The sequence below is a fragment of the Myxocyprinus asiaticus genome, chromosome 25, assembly GCF_019703515.2.
Source record: "Myxocyprinus asiaticus isolate MX2 ecotype Aquarium Trade chromosome 25, UBuf_Myxa_2, whole genome shotgun sequence".
Classification (NCBI taxonomy): domain Eukaryota; kingdom Metazoa; phylum Chordata; class Actinopteri; order Cypriniformes; family Catostomidae; genus Myxocyprinus; species Myxocyprinus asiaticus.
The window spans coordinates 45,240,103-45,255,541 of NC_059368.1; the positions used below are offsets into that span (position 1 = coordinate 45,240,103).

At 49.1% G+C, this 15,439-nt stretch overlaps 1 pseudogene; it reads left to right on the plus strand.

Annotated features, from left to right (window-relative positions):
* The window catches only part of LOC127416017 (laminin subunit alpha-2-like), a 336,769-nt pseudogene that overhangs the window by 163,862 nt on the left and 157,468 nt on the right, over positions 1-15,439 (plus strand).

Sequence of the window (15,439 nt, forward strand, 5' to 3'; positions counted from 1 at the left end):
TAACTCATTAAAACCTCATATGGGGCTCCAGTAAATGTAGTGCGCTATGTTTAGGAGCGGATTTGGTTATCAGCAATAATTATCAAAGATAATTATTAATTATTAAAATCAATAGAATATTGATGAGAATCAATGTTAGCTTTTTCTAATCCTTTAAATCAACAATTATCAAAGATAATCATTACTTGTTAACATCGATGAAACATTAATTGAAATTAACACTAGCTTATTGATCATTCAAATTCAACAATCATCAAAGATAATGATCAATTATCAAAAATCAATAGAATATTAATAAGGATTAATATTGACAGGCACCACCCTGGAATCAGGGACTAATAACCAGATAGTATAACAGTCTCAATATTAGATTGTTTTCTTAGGAAAATCGACATCCAAAGAATATCGATTTTTGAAAAAAAAAAAAACAATGAATGAAGGCTTGAATCCGAGCACTGACATCCCATCAGCATGACACAGGTGTATGCAAAACAAACCAAAACACTTCTCTTTGTAATATAACAAAGTTTATTTATGCAGTAATATCAATTAATAATTAATACAAAGCAGTCAATAAACTTCCGACTTACAACTACAAACTAAACAGTGATATGATTAGATATGGAAATCAAAATACGTGCGTGTGTGTGTGTGTGTGTGTGTGTGTGTGTGTGTGTGAGTGTGTGTGTAAGGAGGGACGCGCACAAAATGGCGGACGTGACTCTCGTGGAGAGTATGTCACACGAGACTTCTGGCCAGAGAATATGGCCACGAAGGTGGGAGGATAGAGAAACCAGTCAATGGCGTCTACCAGTTACCGCGTGTATCCACTTGTACGATAGCTTAGGGACAAAGCTGAGCTTTATCACGAAGCTATCTACTAGCCAAAAATGTGTGCGAGAATGTTTGTGAGGGGTCGCGTGTGTGTGTGGTTAGTACGAGAGAGAAAGAGAATTAAGTGACGGCCCCAAAGCCGGTTTCGCGATCGTGGGAGAGAAAGCAGCTGTTAGTTTATCACTCAGAGACGCGGTGGATGGCTCGTAAACCGTCCTGCGGTCTTTGATTCTTTAATGATAAACTCAGTTTGCCGGTCTCTCCCGCGATGGCGGAAATGCACAACAGTCCAATGTGGTTGGACTACAATACAGCAAATCAAATTCATGATAATTAATACCCTGAGTATTAATAATGAGCGGACATGGTGGTCCGTAAACTGTACAAGCAATAACCTTGATAAACAAGAATAACACACTATAATATTCTATCTCTGCCCAGACGTAAACCTTTTACTTGAATCGTACGAGGACGTAGAATGTGTGTTCATCCGTCCTTTAACTCCGACCCGGTTCCTTGAGGCTCGGGTGATGACGGGAGGCCATTTCCTCTGTCGGTGGGCGGTACGGCTGCTGATTCTCGGCGGGCTGGCGGAGAAATCAGCTATGTTTTATCAGTAAGATTTATGACTTGTTATGTGGGGGTCTGAGTTAGGTTTTACGACTGTGTTAGGCCTGCCTTTGTCTTCTATCTGAATACATGAGGCCCAACACTTCAAAATCGCCAAGATGCGTGTCGCCATATTCCCGTTATAAACTTTAACAACTTTTTTTGCATCTCCACTGAGATGCAGGAGTGTGCTGACATAACGTCTCTGTTTTTCTCTCACGAGTATGTTTGGGCCTTAAGTGTTTATGTTACACGTATAATGTGTGTCCATGAGTGTGAGAGTGTATGTGTGTGTGTGTGTGTGATAAAGGGAGCGCGAGGGTTTTTTCAAGTGTATCTAGCTTTGATTCAGCTCAAGCCTTCATTGCTAATTCGAAAACGTTGAATTAGTATGTGTGTGTGAAAGCGAAACATGGGGGAGGGGGGTGGTAGCGCGGTGCTTTCCACTATAGCTATGTGAGGCTGATTTGGGCGAAATACATTGATTGAAACGCTAAAAGTTATTTTGGATAATAGAAATTGAAAAATCATTACACACCTTAGAACGTTTGTGAACCAATCAGAATCAAGCATTTAACAGACCTGTGGTGTATATATATAATATGAGATCCAGCTTTTGATACTTAAGACAATTGAGGGACTTGTACATAACTATTACACAAGGTGCAAACATTCATTGATGCTCAAGAAGTCAACACTTTGATTTTTTGATTTATGTCAGGGGTCGGCAACCTTTTTGACATGGAGTGCCATTTTTTTTCCCTGGTCAATGGCTGTGCCGAACGTGAAGCGCTGCCGGCTCGTGATTCGTGAAGGGCGAATGGAGTCTGTTGGGTATACTGCAGTCACATCACATTTTAACTTTTTGTTTAGCCTCCCATTCAGCTCATGAAAACATGCTGAGTGATCATGAGGATTACATAAATATGTAGATTGGAATGCAGGAGCAGAATTTATATAAATAAAATAGTCTACTCCTCTCTCACCATTGCTGGTGTGCCAGTGGTTACCCCTCCATGTGCCAATGCTGGCACGTGTGCCATAGGTTGCCAACCCCTGCTTTATGTAAATATTTGCTTATGTAGATTCTGAAGGGCAGTACTAAGTAAAAAAAAATTATCTCTTATATTTGTATAAATTATGAAAGGGGTGTGAACATTGATGAGATAAAAGGGGAATCCAAACTTGCATATCTTCTCAATTATATATTCTGTTTATTAAATCTTCGATTAATGGGTTATCAGCTGTCTTCTTTTTCTTCAGCTTTCTATCTTGTTTTTGAACAACAATCTAAATCAAGCAATTAAATGATTTGGCGACTAAAAACAGCCATTTGGCTCCTTAATGTTTCAGTTAAGGAGCCACTGGCTCCTAAGTAATTTTTTTTTTTTTTTTTGCCTAGAGAGAAAATGTATTATTTAAAGCATTTTAGCATAAGGTTGCAACATAACAAAATGTGAAAAAAATGAAGGGGTCTGAATACTTTCTGAATGCACTCTATTTACAGTATATATATATATATATATATATATATATATATATATATATATATATATATATATAGACAGAGAGAGAGAGAGAGAGTTGGGGAGTAACGGAATACATGTATGATGTGTTACATTCATTTGAGCAGACAGAGAAGTAAATTTGAAGTAAGTTTGGAGCAGAAGAACTAGAAATAAACCTTGTGTAAATTGTCAGATTTACGCTAAGCTAAAATGCTATTTCTAGCAATTTTACATGCACATGTTACCAGACACGATCATATTTTTTTTATAAAGAAAATTCATGTTAGATCATAATTTATTTTTTTCTAGTAAGACCTTTGTTATTAGGGCAAAAATCATATTCTTGATCATTTTTGTAGTGTTGGGGAGTAACGGAATACATGTAACGGGATTACGTATTTAAAATACAAAATATAAGTAACTGTATTCCACTACAGTAACAATTTAAATCATTGGTAATTAGAATACAGTTACATTCAATAAGTATTTTGATTACTGAAGAGATTACTTTGCATTTTATTGTCATTTGTTTCATTTAATATTTAGTCCTTTCAGATGGAAAACATTTATACATATAAATGATGCGATCCAAAGTGCATTTGAACAGCGGTGAAACACTTTCTTATGATGTGTTACATTCATACGAGCAGACAGAGAAGAACGTTTGAAGTAAGTTTGGAGCAGAAGAAATAGAAATAAACCTTGTGTAAATTGTCAGCTTTACGCTAAGATAAAATGCTATTTCTAGCCATTTTACATGCACATGTTACCAGGCACAATCATATACAGGTGCATCTCAATAAATTAGAATGCCGTGGAAAAGTTCATTTATTTCAGTAATTCAACTCAAATTGTGAAACTTGTGTATTAAATAAATTCAATGCACACAGACTGAAGTAGTTTAAGTCTTTGGTTCTTTTAATTGTGATGATTTTGGCTCACATTTAACAAAAACCACTTTGGACCACTGGGCAACAGTCCAGTTAATTCGATTACAAAATAATTTATGTAACTGTAGTAGAAGTTTGTATTTGGGTCAAAAGGAGGAAGCAGGACACGGCGATTCCAACTCAGGAATGTCACTTTTTATTAACAGAAAATAAACACATTTGCTTAAAGCGCAATGGTGATGCTTCAATTCAAATACACAAACAGCTTCTCAGCTGGGCTCTCTCTGCCTTTCGGTGTACTGGGCCATCTTTTATCTTCCCCGACTCTCACTGTAAACATGGAAATGGTAATTAGTCACACTTCATCTCAGGTGGATGTCCTTACTGCTCTCCCTCTCCCCAGATACCCCCACTGCCCGACTCAGGCCGGGGGAACCGTCCGAATGAGGTGGACCTACACGATATTAGGCAGATGGTTTTAATGTTGTGGCTGATCAGTGTATAATGGGATGCAGACGCTGCAATAACCAGAGAAGAACCTCATAATTAAATAGCACTTGACCCAGCCCATTAGGACTTTGCCTGTGCAATTTCCCAAATCCACTTGCACCTAGACTTAGTGCATGCTTGCATGAAATTACTAAAACGTCATGGCCATCCCCACTGACTTTGTGTGTATGACTTAAAATATAGCACTGCACTTAGCGCTCTTAAAATAGGGCCCAGAGTGTTTAGACTTTTTGGGGGAATCAACCTGTAAATGGTTTACTTATAATTGTCTTTTCATATTAAACTGGGATAAGTAACAACGCTTTAACATATTAACATATGTTTAACATTACCATATATACTGTAACATATTAACATAACATATAACCATATTATTCAATTTAAGCTGGTCCCAACTGGTCTTAGCCGTTGTTTCAGCAAGGTAGCATCTATAAGGAAAGCTCTTTCCAAGATTCCTTAATCTTCCTCCATGCTGTTTAACTTTGTAACTGCTACATGATTTCAGTACTAGGCTAATAATGGCTCCAACATGCTACTGGCTAATCCAAAAAGAGTCGTCAAGTCCCAGAATTCAACAGCTGAACATTCCTCATCCTGAAGCGGGCTAAAGAGAATGTCACTCAACTCCTGCCCTCCATATTCTCAAACTGGCCTTGTCAGGCTCCGGTGTTGTTGGAAATAGCCGTGCAGTCATTATACTTGAACTGAAGGCTACATCCCAATGCCCAACTTACTGCAAAGCACTTGCTCACCAGCTGATACATATATGGAAAAAGGGTTTCACAGAAAGTACTTATGAGGAATTAAAATATGTTTTTAACTTGCCTCTCTTTTCTTTTTCTTTTTGTCCCCCTTTTGGCTCAAAAACACCACAGTTTCAGTCCCACATGTCACCTGGATGCCAGGGGTGAGATGAGGGGCAGTGGTAGCTCAGCAGTTAAGGCTCTGGGTTATTGATCAGAAGGTCAGGGGTTCAAGCCCCAGCACTGCCAAGATGCCACTGTTGGGCCCTTGAGCAAGGCCCTTGACCCTATCTGCTCCAGGGGCACTGTATCATGGCTGACCCTGCACTCTGACCCCAGCTTAGCTGGGATATGTGAGAAAAGAATTTCACTGTATATGTATAATGTGTGATAAATAAATATAATTATAAATTATCTGTGATCAATGCCAGCTGGGTTACACTGGTACCCACTGTGACAGGTAAGACAACAAGGTTTCACTTTCAGACTCATTGTAGGACAAAACAGATACTATAATTTTTTACATGCATTTTTAGAACATTTTGTAATTTTCAGTGTCCATTTGGTGTGATTGTATGTGTAAAATATTAATATATATGTGAATAAACACCTGTCAATAATACTTTTTGTGCAGTGGCGGGTAATTTTACTGGTATGCCAGCACGATGGCATCCACGATCCAGTGGGCAAGCCTCTGTTTGGAGACAGCGTTCCCTTTCCACTGTCCGCCAAAGCAGACAAAGAGCTGCTCAGAGCGTCTAAAGCTCTGCATGCGATCCAAGTAAGTGCGCAAAGCATGCACCGGACACAGCAACGATAAGGCTGGGTCTGCCTCCTCCTGGGGCAGTGCTTGCAGGCTCACCACCTGATCCCTAAAAGGGGTTGTGGGAACCTTGGGCACATAGGTCTCAGGACCACATGAGAATCCTCCGGACCGAACTCCAGGCAGGTGTCGCTGACAGAGAACGCCTGCAGGTCCCCAACCCTCTTGATGGAGGTGAGCACGGTCAGGAGGACTGTCTTCAAGGAGAGGGCTTTCAGCTCGACTGACTCTAGAGGCTCAAACTGGGCTCTCCGAAGGCCCAGAAGGACCACGGAGAGATCCCATGAGGGGAAGAGGCACAGCCTAGGTGGATTCAGCCTCCTGGTGCCTCTCAGGAACCTGATGATCAGGTCATGCTTCTTTAGGGACTTACCCTCCACTGTGTCGTGGTGTGCCGCTATGGCAGCCACATACACCTTCAAGGTGGAGGGGGACAGCCGCCCCTCCAGCCTCTCTTGCAGGAAGGAAAGCATTGACCTGACTGTGCATCTCTGGGGGTCTTTGCCTCAGGAAGAACACCAATTTGCAAACAAATGGCACTTCAGGGCATATAGCTGCCTCGTAGAGGGAGCCCTGTCCTGAGTGATCGTGTCCACAACCACCAGTGGTAGACCACTTAGGTCTTCCATGTCCCATCCAAGGGCCAGACATGGAGGTTCCAGAGGTCTGGGTGCGGGTGCCAGACGGTGCCCCGTTCCTGAGAAAGAAGGTCCTTCCTCAGGGGAATTCGCCAGGGAGGTGCTGTCGCGAGGAGCGTGAGGTCCGAGAACCAGGTCTGAGTGGGCCAGTATGGTGCCACGAGGATGACCTGTTCCTCATCCTCCATGACCTTACACAGGGTCTGCCAAAGTAGCAAACAGGTCTACCTGTACCTTGTCGAATCGACTCCAAATCAGCTGGACCAACTGGGGGTGGAGTCTCCGCTCTCCTCTGAGCGTCACCTGCTGTGACAGCACGTCTGCTGGGCGTTGAGGTTGCCCAGGATGTGAGTGGCCTACAACGACCTCAGAGGAGGAGACGGCAGGCAAGTTGCGATATGCGACGTGAGCGTAAGCTGCCTTGGTAGTTTATATATGCTACTGTCACTGTGTTGTCCATCCAGACTAACACGTGCTTGCTCTGGATCAACGGCAAAAGCCTCCGCAGGGTGAGCAGTTCTGCCAGCAACTTGAGGTATTTGATATGCCAAAACAGTCGCGGTCCTCTTCAGGAACTGGTTGCATGCCCATTGCACACGGCATCCCAGCCTAGCTTGGAGGCATCTGTCATAACCACGATGCGCCTGGACACTTGCTGTAGGGGAACCCCTGCCCGCAGAAATGCAAGGTCTGTCCAAGGGCTGAACAAGTGGCGGCAAATCGGTGTGATGGACACGCAATGTGTGCTGCAGTGCCATGCCCATCTTGGGACTCGAGTCTCATGTGCATCAACCCAAGTAGCGTGACTACTGCCGAGGATGCCATATGCCCCAGGAGCCTCTGAAAGTGTTTCAGTGGAACCACTGTTCTCCACTTGAATGACTTCAGGCAGTTCAGCACCGACTGCGCACGCTCTCACTGGTGAGGTGCGCTATCGTCGAGACTGAGAAAAGAGAAGCTCTGAAGCGGGGAGAGCTTGCTCTTTTCCCAGTTGACCTGAGGCCACAAACGGCTGAGGTGCCTGAGCACCAGGTCCCTGTGCGCACACAACAGGTCTTGAGAGTGAGCTAGAATCAGCCAGTCGTCGAGGTAGTTGAGGATGCGAACGCCCACTTCCCTTAGCAGGGCAAGGGCTGCCTCCGCGACTTTCGTGAAGACGTGAGGCAACAGGGACAAGCCAAAGGGGAGGACCTTGAACTGATACGCCCAGCCCTTGAAAGTAAACCGTAGGAAGGGTCTGTGTCGAGGTAGAACCGAGACGTGGAAGTATGCGTCCTTCATGTCCATCGCCGCAAACCAATCTTGATGCTAGACACACGCTAAAATGTGTTTCTGCGTCAGCATCTTGAACGGGAGTCTGTGTAAGGCCTGGTTCAGCACTCACAGGTCCAAGATTGGCCACAACCCACTGCCTTTCTTTGGCACGATGTAGTAACGGCTGTAAAACCCTTTCCTCATCTCGGCTGGAGGGACAGGCTTTATTGCATCCTTCTGCCGAATGACTGCCATCTCCGCACGCAGGACGGCGGCATTCGCACGAACTGAATCTGATGGCCCTGGCCAACCACCACGATGGGTTGGAGAGCGCTAGCCACGCGTCCAAACTCCAGGCGAGGGGCACTAAGGGGACAATAGCATCTGACGTACCTGGAGGTGGGTCCTCGTGGTGCAGGAGACGCCACGTCAAGGAGCCTCGCTTCATCCCAAGGTTGTGGCTGCATTGAGGGGAACCTCAAAGCACTTACCTTGCTCCGTGCACCTGGCATAGAGCGGGTCGGCAACAGAGAAGGAGGGCCTTTTTGGAGATAGGAAACTGCTCTTATTTTGACATTGTGGGTACCGCAGCCCGTCCGGGGTGCAGCGAATACAAAACAAAAGGGAACAAAAGATTCACCTCCTGGCCCTCCACCAGGGGACGCAGTGGTCTGGACACCAGCTCCAGGGTTCCGACAGACATCTACTTCCTCGGGTCATCCGTCTCAGGGGCACTTAGGAGCCTTCTTCTAGGTCTTAGCGCCGGACCGTGAGGCGGGGGGCGTCAACTTCCTGCGGGGGGCTCTACCCTGGGGCCAAGAACTTGGCTCGGGCTGAGGCGGAGCCGCCTGGGCTTTCGCCGCCGCAGGGGGATGCCCTCAGCGAGCAGATGGGGTACGGGATCTTGAGCCACGCCGGGGCAAGATGTGCTATATCGCCTCAGTCTGCTTCTTCACCACCGAGAACTGCTTGGCAAAGTCCTCGACATTGTCGCCGAATAGGCCGATCTGGGAAATGGGCACTTGAACAGGAAATGAACCTTGTCGGCGTCCCTCATCTCGACCAGATTCAGCTATATGTGGTGCTCCTGGACCACCAAGGTGGACATCGCCTGCCTGAGTGCTCACGCCGTGACGGTCAGTCGCTGAGCGTAGCTCCTGCATCACATCGGGATCAGGACTACCCTCTGCAGCTCTTTCAGTGCCTTGGCCTGGTGTACTTGCAGGAGGGCCATGGCATGCAGGGCAGAGGCGGCCTGTTCAGCAGCACTGTAGGCTTTGGCCGCCAGAGACAGCGTAGTCCTACAGGCCCTGGAGGGGAGTGCCGGATGAATCCGCCGTGGCGTTTTGCGGGCACAGGTGCACTGCAACCGCCTTGTCCACCTGAGGAATCTCTGTATATCCCTCGGCTGCCCCGCCATCGAGGGTACACTCGCAGCAGCCCGGGCAAGCATGGTGGTCAGCTCCGCATTGGCCTCAGACTGGGCGGGCACACCCGAAGGTGGCAGCCCAGTCGAGTCCTCGGTGTCCGACCTCACCAATGTGCTCTCTGATGCTGCTATTGAAACCTCATCTATCTTGTGAGCTCCGAAAGAGACATTAGGCTGGCACTGAGACGAGCTGCCTGTCTCATCCCAGAACTGTACAGGTGCAAAAAGCGTGCTGGGGAATGGGCGGTCCGCGGGCGATTACCCGGTGGAGCCGTACCCATTGGAGCCCCCAAATCGCCTCCAGCGTCAACCGAGCCGGCCTCTTACCCATAGGTAGAAGGCCTGGTGCAGGGGGCGGCTGGAGTGGCTTTCCCGCGGAAGAAGGAAAGCCGTGACCGCAACGTTGCCATGGTCATGTTCTCACAATGAGAACATGAACCATCTGCGAACGCTGCCTCAATGTGATTACGGCCCAGGCACGTGAGGTAGCGATCGTGGCGGTCGGAGGTGGAGAGATATCGACTGCACCCAGGAATTACACAAAGAGGGAAAGGCATCTTTAAAAAGACGCTGTCCATCAGTGTGTGATCTTTTAGAGGAAAATATACTCTTATTTCTCAGAATATATACACTTTTAGAGGCTGTTGAAGTGCCCAGGGGCGTACTCTGCACTGATCGTACAGAAGGAGAGAAAGCCGCTGAAATGCGCCATATATCCAACAGGATACGCTTCTTAAAGAGGTGAATGGACTGGCAGTGAAGTTCAGCTGTGTGAGAATCAACTGCTCTGCTCCGAAGAAAAAATCTGAATGAGTGGTTGCGAGCCAGCTCCTTTTATACCCGTATGTCTGGGGGTGTGGCATGCAAATTCCACTCGCCAATTCTCATTGGCCTTTTCTGAAAGATCAGAGTTGTTTGGGGCTCCCAAGAGTGACCCCTAGTGTCACTACATCGACACAACTTCGAGTGAGTGACAGACAGGGTAATACATTTGTGTGTCATGACTTAAGGAAGCCACTGGTAGCAAACAAACAAAACAAACAAAAAATATTTTTATGCTTATTTTGATTTGGGGTAAAAATTACAACACTGGACATTATTTAGAGTTGCAAAATTTCACCTTCTGTTTTTTTTTTTTTTTTATTTAGTAAGTGGAAGTTCTGAATTCACAACATGAATTCACACACATAAACATATGAAAAATAATTCATTACAAGCAGTAAATGTAAATTCATGAACAGTTAAGAAGTTTGGCTATTTAAAACTATTAAAGATTATTGATATTGATGATACATGTGCTGGTATAATCAAAATAAAAACAAATACACATCACTGTGTAATGTAGTCTATTTAATATACGATAAATACAATTTAAAAATGACAGAACAGCACAAAAAATAGCTGAAAATCATTTAGAATTGTAGCCCAGCCGAGGCCTCTTTTCTCTCTCCTTTCTCCCCAAAAAGAGTGGAATTTGTTAACTGACTGGGAGCCATAAGTGTCTGCGTCAGGGGGTGTCCCTCCCAAGGGGAAGACACCACAGAGACCACACCCCACCCAAAAAGGGGGGGGGGGGTATTTTGAGTGGAATACGTCACATGGTCTTACCGAGTCTTGTCGGAAGTATGTCATGTGGAGAGGTCCCATGGTAGGTCCTAACCGAAGGGGGAGGAGTTTCTACAGAGCATGGTGACCGGGGGTAGAGGGGCCTCTGCCCAAGGAAGACACAGTTTGTCATCAGGGAAACGATTTTGTGGAAGATATCACATGGGGTCACCTTTGGGGAACCAGCACATATGGAGCACCTACCTCAGTACAGGGGCTCATTAGCACACGTACTGGGCCGGTCAGCAAGTTTCTCCACAAACTCAACTGCCAGAGGGCTAAGGAGGAAAGTCATCCAGGGATCACAGTTTGTGAACATGACTGGGAGTCAAAAGCGCACATCTTCACCTCAAGGGAGGGGAAAGGTGCTATGCGCAAGCGGTACACCTGGCCAGTTTGTCCCGGAACTTACCTGCTCGTGCCTGCCAATACATGGGACGAGACCGGCTCAACCCGGAGATTGTAGAACCTCGTGTTTGGTGTTGGGTGTTGCCCGGCCTGCTGCTCTGCAGATGTCTGCCAAAGAGGCGCCAATGTCCAGGGCCCAGGAGGCCGCCACACTCCTGGTGGAGTGGGCTCGTTCTGATATGCCATCGTGATGGCGTCAATGACCCAGTGGGCGATCCTCTGTTTGGAGACAGCGCTTCCTTTCCGCTGTCCACCAAAGCAAACAAAGAGCTGCTCGGAGCTTCTAAGGCTCTGCGTGTGATCCAAATAGATGCGTAAAGCTCACACCAGACACAGCAATGCCAAGGCTGGGTCTGCCTCCTCCTGGGGCAGCGCTTGCAGGTTCACCACCTGATCCCTAAAAGGGGTCTTGGGAACCTTGGGCACATAGCCCGGTCGGGGTCTCAGGATCACGTGAGAGTAACCCGGACTGAACTCCAGGCACAATTCGCTGACAGAGAACGCCTGCAGGTCCCCTACCCTTTTGATGGAAGTTAGCGCAGTCAGGAGGGCAGTCTTCAAAGAGAGTGCCTTAAGCTCAGCTGACTTCAAGGGCTCAAAGGGAGCTCCCTGTAGACCCCGAAGGACTTCAGAGAGGTCCCACGAGGGGACGAGGTGCGGTCTGGAGGGATTCAACCTCCTAGCGCCTCTCAGGAACCAGATGATCAAGTCATGCTTCCCCAAATACTTACTATCTACTGCATCGTGATGAGCCGAAATAGCGACTACATACACCTTCAGGGTGGAGGGGGACAGCCCCTACAGCCTCTCCTGCAGGAAGGAAAGCACTGAACTGACTGCGCATCTCTGGGGGTCTTCGCGTCGGGAAGAACAACACTTAACGAACAGATGCTACTTGAAGGCATACAGGTGCTTCGTAGAGGGAGCCCTAGCCTGAGTGATCATGTCTACCACCGTGGGTGGTAGGCCACCTAGGTCTTCTGCATCCTGTCCAGGGACCAGACATGGAGATTCCAGAGGTCTGGTCGTGGGTGCCAGATGGTGCCCCGTCCCTGAGAAAGAAGGTCCTTCCTCAGGGGAATTTCGCGGGTGGGGGGGGGCTGTCGCAAGGAGCGTGAGATCCGAGAACCATGGTGGGCCAGTAGGGTGCTACTAGCATGATCTGCTCCTCGTGCTCCCTGACCATGCACAGGGTCTGTGCAAGTAGGCTCCCTTGGGGAAACGCGTATTTGCCTAGTCCAGGGGGCCAGCTGTGTACCAGCGCATCTATACCAAGGGGTGCCTCGGTCAGGGCGTACCAAAGCGGGCAGTGGGAGGATTCCCGGGAAGCAAATAGGTCCACCTGTGCTTGACCAAATTGACTTCAAATCAGCTGGACCACCTGAGGGTGGAGTCTCCACTCTCCCCTGAGGGTAACCTGACGTGACAACGCGTCTACTGCGGTGTTGAGGTCACCCAGGATGTGAGTGGCTCGTAGCGACTTGAGGCACTACTGACTCCAGAGGAGGAGACAGCGGGCAAGTTGTGACAAGCAATGGGAGTGTAGACCGCCTTGGCAGTTGATGTACGCTACCATCGCTGTGTTGTCTGTCCGGACCAACACGTGTTTGCCCTGTATCAATGGCCAAAACCTCCACAGGGCGAGCAGTACTGCCAACAACTTTAGGCAGTTGATGTGCCAACACAGCCGCGGGCCAGTCCAGGAGCCGGTGGCTGTGTGCCCATTGCATATGGCGCCCCGGCCCATCTTGGAGGCGTCTGTTGTAACCACGACATGCCTGGAGACCTTCTTTAGGGGAACCCCTGCCTGTAGTTGGTCCAAGGGCTGAAGAGGCGGCGACAGATTGGCGTGATGGTCACACAATGTGTCCTGTGGCACCATGCACATCTCGGGACTCGAGTCTGAAGCCAGTGCTGACGCGGTCTCATATGCATCAACCCGAGCAATGTGGCCGCCGCTGAGGATGCCATATGCCCCAGGAGCCTCTAAAAAAGTTTCAGTGTAACCGCTGTTCTCCATCTGAACGCCTTCAGACAGTTCAGCACCAACTGTGCTCGCTCGTTCGTGAGGTGCGCTATCATCGAGACTGAGTCCAACTCCAAACCTTCATGTCTACCGCCGCAAACCAATCTTGATGCCAGACGCTCGCTAGAATGCGTTTTTGCATCAGCATCTTGAACAGGAGTCTGTGTAAAGGCCGGTTCAGTACTCGCAGGTCCAGGATTGGTCGCAACCCACCGCTTTTCTTCGGTATGATGAAGTAATGGCTGTAGAACCCTTTCTTCATCTCGGCTGGAGGGACAGGCTCTATCGCGCCCTTGCGCAGAAGGGTAGTGATCTCTGCATGCAAGGTAGCGGCGTTCTCGCCCTTCACCGAGGTGAAGCGGATGCCGCTGAACCTGGGTGGGCACCTGGTGAACTGAATCGCGAAGCCGAGTCAGACGGTCCGGGTCAGCCATCACGACGAGTTGGAAAGCACGAGCCAAGCGCACAAACTCCGGGCGAGGGGGACCAAGGGAATGATCACGTCGGACGTACCGGCGGGTGGGGCCTCACGGCAGGGCGGAGCTCGAGATGCCATGTCGAGGGGATTCGAGCCCCATGGCCATGCTGAGTCCAGGGACATCGAAGCACTTACCTGGCTCCTGCCGCCCACCATAAGATTGGCCGAGGAAGGGGGAGGAGGAGTCTCATCCCCGCAGTCCTCCGGACCCAATCCCGTGTGGGCGTGTTTGTGCCACAGCTGGGCACACAGGGGCAGGGGGACCGCCGCTGGAGCGCCATACCTGCAAAGATGGGACGGTGGAAAGTGGTCGTGATGACGGCCATGCGCACCGGACATGTGACCCAGGAAACAAGAAAACCGCTCTTTCGAAGCCTTCCTTGGGTTCTTGGCAGCTGGCCGTGAGATGGGTGGCGTCTGCTTCCTGTGCTGGACTATGGGGGCGGGCTGCGGCAGAGCCGGTGTTGTAGTTGCAGGAGGACGCCCTTGGTGATGAGCAGACATGGTGTGGGGCTTGAGCCGCTGGGGCAGGATGTGCTGTATGGCCTCCATCTGCTGCTTCACCGCCGAGAACTGCTGGGCAAAATCCTCAACGGTGTCGCCGAATAGGCCAACCTGGGAGATGGGGGCATCAAGGAAACATGCCTTGTCAGCCTTTCACATCTCAACCAAGTTGAGCCAAAGTTGGCGCTCCTGGACCACCAGGGTGGACATCACCTGCCCAAGAGACCGCGTCGTGACCTCCGTCGCCCAGAGAGCGAGGTTGGTCGCCGAGCGCAGTTCCTGTATCAATCCCGGGTCAAAAATAACCTCGTGCAGTTCTTTTAGCGCCTTGGCTTGGTGTACTTGCAGGAGAGCCATGGCATGCAGGGTGGAGGCAGCTTGTCCAGTGGCACCATAGGCCTTAGCCGTCAGGGACAACGTAAACCTACAGGCCATCAGGGACAAACTTATCCACCTGGGGGATCACCAAATACCCCCTGGCAGCTCCGCTATCGAGGGTAGCGAGAGCGGGGGAGCTGAAAGACCGGGACCGGGCAGTAAAAGGTGCCTCCCACGATCTTGTCAGCTCCTCATGCACTTCTGGGAAGAAAGGAATGGGGCGGGGCGTGGCCGGCGCCCTGAGCCCAGGAACCAATCGTCGAGCCACGAGGGTTCAGGGGAGAGTGGAGGGTTCCACTCTAGCCTGACGCTCGCGGCCGTCCGGGAAAGCATGTTCGTCATTTCTGCGCCGGCCTGGGACTGGGTGACCATTTCCCGAAGGAGGAAGCACAGTTGAAGCCTCTGCGTTTGACTGGACGAGCCCGCTCTCTGATGCGATACTCGATAACTTGTCTTCTTCCCGGGCTCTGAACGAGAGGTCGAACTCACCCTGAGATGAGCCGGCAATCTCATCCGAGCGCCCAACCGGGGCAAGCAAGCGTGCTGGGGAATGGGAGGTCCGTGGGGGGATTCCCGGCGGAGGTGGTCCCCAAAATCGCCCCCAGTGCTAACCGGCATGGCATCATACCCGTAAGTAGAAGGACCGAGGCGGGGAGCCACTGGGGTGGCTTGCTTTCTTACTAATGCAAGCCGTGACCGCAACGTTGCCATGGTCATGTTCTCGTAATGAGACCCATCCACGAATGATGTTTCCACTTGGGCAGCGCCCAGACACGTAACCAGGAATAACACACAAACGGAA